The sequence below is a fragment of the Hylobates moloch genome, unplaced genomic scaffold, assembly GCF_009828535.3.
Source record: "Hylobates moloch isolate HMO894 unplaced genomic scaffold, HMol_V3 SCAFFOLD_2, whole genome shotgun sequence".
Taxonomy (NCBI): domain Eukaryota; kingdom Metazoa; phylum Chordata; class Mammalia; order Primates; family Hylobatidae; genus Hylobates; species Hylobates moloch.
In genome coordinates, this window is record NW_026652277.1 from 45,226,358 (window position 1) to 45,230,173 (window position 3,816).

Below are 3,816 nucleotides of genomic sequence, written 5' to 3' on the forward strand. Positions count from 1 at the left end.
TCATATATACATATACAGCATTATATACAGCACATCTCATATATGTACATATATGTACATATAATACATATACATATGATAATAAGTATATACATATGTATATAATATATATTATAATATAAATATTATATATATCCAGGAATCTGCCCAGGTAATTCTGGGCAGAATATATATAATATATATTATATTATATATATTATATAAATATTATATATATCCAGGAATCTGCCCAGGTAATTCTGATGACCTTGCTGCCATTAAGATATTTAGTTAGTTAGGTACAAACGAGAATGCATTCAGAGTGAAACCCCATTATATACAGCACATCTCAATTGTATCTAGAAGAGGCCAATAATGCTTTATAGAAATATATCTGCTGGGAGTGTGGCTCATGCCTATAATCCCAGCACTTTGGGAGGCCAAGGTGGGTGGATCCCCTGAGCTCAGGAGTTCGAGATCAGCCTGGGCAACATGGTCACCTGAAGTCAGGAGTTCAAGACCAGCCTGGCCAACGTGGTGAAACCCTGTCTCTATAAAAATACAAAAATTAGCTGGGCGTGATGGCAGGTGCCTGTAATCCCAGCTACTTAGGGGGTTGAGGTGGGAGAATCACGTGAACCTGGGAGGCGGAGGTTGTAGTGAGCTGAGATCATGCCACTGCATCCCAGCCTGGACAACAGAAAAAGACACCATCTCAAAAAAAAAAAAAAAAAAAGGAATATATATATATATATATATATATATATACACACAAAACATGTTCTCTCTTATTTGAGAGAGCTAAAAATTAAAATAATTGAACTCTTGGAGATAGAGAGTAGAAGGATGGTTACCAGAGGCTGGGAAGGGTAGAGGTGGTGTAGGGAAGAAGTAGGGATGGTTAATGGGTACCAAAAAATAGAACAAATAGGCTACTCTGGTTGCACTGCCTGTGAGTTAGCCCTGCTCTGCAAGGAGCAGCTATAAAGAATTTTTTGTTAGTAAAAATAATTAATAATAATAATTTAATTATACATTTTAAAATAACTAAAAGAGTATAACTGGATTGTTTGTAACACAAAGGATAAATGCTTGAGGGGATGGATACCTGATTTACCCTGATGTGATAATTATGCACTGCATGCCTGTATCAAAATGTCTCATGTAACCTTGAATATACACACTACTATGTACCCACAAAAATTTTAAAACAAAATTAATACAAAAAAATACAAAACAGACATTCATATCCTGGGGAGATAATAGGCAATGATGAAGAAAGGGTCAAGAATGTCTGGGAAAATCCTTTGGTAATATAAAATAGTATATAGGTATAAATGGTGCTGATCAGGGTCAAAAAACTTAGCTTGACACTTTACTAACATAAATATAATCTGATGAAATTCAATTCTGACTGAAGAGCCTTCAGCATGGCACATTGATGCCCTACAGGAGTACTGATAGACCTTTGCCCATGGCCTCCTTTCTGTTTGGGGTGGCTTGTCTTGGGCTCTGAGGTCAGACAGATCTGGGAGAGTCCCAGCTCCATCTTTTAATAGCCATGTAACCTTGGGTATGAAACTCAACCATTCTGTTTCATGTTTTCATCTTTAAAGTGAGCATATAAGAATTGCTGTCTCATTGAGTTACTGTGAGAATTCAATAAGAAAAATAATGAAATCATGTAAATGCATAACAAAGTAAAAGCCCCTCGTAGGCTATTTGCCACTTTTCCCTCAGTCCCCCAACACACTGTAGCACTATCTCTAAATAATGATAACTGTGTTAATAGAGCTAGCTTTTACTTGAAACACAATGTATAACAAAATGCATTAGGACGCTAGGGTCTATCCACCCAGGAATCTTAGTTGCTTATAGAACCATAAAAATCTCATATAAGGTATTTTTGCATTGCTACCCCTTGGAATTATGGTACTCCAATCTTATAAAAAGTAGGGCTTAAGCATCAAGATTCTATGATCTTTCTTAGTTGAAGAGATAGTTATTGATTATATTCGAGTCCAGAAGATATAACAATTATTTTGAAAAAAGTTACATTACCTGTAATTGTTCCCTTTTGAGTATAGTCTTTTTTTTTTGAGACAGAGTCTCGCTCTATCACCCAGGCTAGAGCACAGTGGCACAATCTCAGCTCACTGCAACCTCCACCTCCCGAGTTCAGGCGATTCTCCTGCCTCAGCCTCCTGAGCAGCAGGGAGTACAGGTGCGCGCCACCATGCCCAGCTAATGTGTGTACTTTTAGTAGATACTAGGTTTCACCATGTTGGTCAGGCTGGTCTTGAACTCCTGACCTCATGATCTGCCTGTCTCAGCCTCCCAAAGTGCTGGGATTACAGGTATGAGCCACTGTGCCCAGCCTACAAATAGTCTTTTTTTAAAAATATTTTTCTTTCTTTTTGAGACAGAGTCTTGCTCTGTCGCCCAGGCGGGAGTGCAATGGTGCAATCTCAGCTGACTGCAACCTCCACCTCCCAGGTGCAAGCAATTCTCCCAGTTCAGCCTTCCGAGTAGCTGGGACTACAGGCACCCACCACCACACCCACCTAATTTTTGTGTTTTCAATAGAGATGCAGTTTCACCATGTCGATCAGGCTGGTCTTGAACTCCTGGCCTCAAGTGCTCCACCCACCTTGGCCTCCCAAAGTGCTGGGAATATAGATGTGAGCCACCGTGCCCAGCCTACAAATAGTCGTTACAGTCCAGTGGATGCCTTCTATTGCTCTTAGCAGCTAGCCTTGTTCTTTTGTTTATATTTCCTCAACTGAAATCATTTCACCAATGATAGCTGCAACAACCTTTGAAATCTGGCCATAAGGGTTTACACAAGCCCTTCCACATAACCATTTTAATTTCTCAAATGTTCTTCCTTCTGGATCAATACCAAAATAGAATTTTCAAGATAAAACACACATACCACACATATATATTAGAAAAACACACATACGTATTTTTATATTATTTACCTATTTATATTTCTATATTTTGGGTTTTTTTAATTTGTTTAGGGGTTTTTTTTTTGAGACGAAATCTCGCTCTGTCACCAGGCTGGAGCGCAGTGGCACAATCTCAGCTCACTGCAACCTCCGCCTCCTGGGTTCAAGCAATTCTCCTGCCTCAGCCTCTCGAGTAGCTGAGATTACAGGCGTGCACCACCGTGCCCGGCTAATTTTTGTATTTTTAGTAGAGATGGGGTTTTACCATGTGGGTCAGTATTTTTAGTAGAAATGGGGTTTTACCATGTGGGTCAGGCTGGTCTCCAATTCCTGACCTCAAGTGATCTGCCTGCCTCGGCCTCCCAAATGCTGGGATTAGAGGCGTGAGCCACCTCACTTGGCCGATATTTCTATATTAAGTACCCTCATAGACACCTGAGCAGGTCAAGAAGAGAACCTTAAAACATGTTACTTGTAGACAAGTATAAATGGTTTTGAAATAATGATAATGATAGTAATAGCAGTTGACTGTGTGTACTAGATACAGTGTTAGCTCCTTTACGTGCATTATTTCATTTGTTTCCACAACGACTCACAAGGAACTTGTATTAGTATCTCTATTTTGCAGAGGAAGAATTGAAGTTTTAAGAGGTTGAGTAGGAGGCCGAGGCGGGCGGATCACGAGGTCAGGAGATCGAGGCCACGGTGAAACCCCGTCTCTACTAAAAATACAAAAAATTAGCCGGGCATGGTGGCGGGCGCCTGTAGTCCCAGCTACTCGGAGAGGCTGAGGCAGGAGAATGGCGTGAACCCGGGAGGCGGAGCTTGCAGTGAGCCGAGATTGCGCCACTGCACTCCAGCCTGGGCGACAGAGCGAGACTCC

The 3,816-nt window shown here is 40.7% G+C and overlaps 1 protein-coding gene across 1 annotated transcript in view; it reads left to right on the forward strand.

Annotated features, from left to right (window-relative positions):
• Positions 1-3,816, forward strand: part of HSD17B11 (hydroxysteroid 17-beta dehydrogenase 11) — a 47,180-nt gene that overhangs the window by 11,674 nt on the left and 31,690 nt on the right. The window lies entirely within an intron of this gene.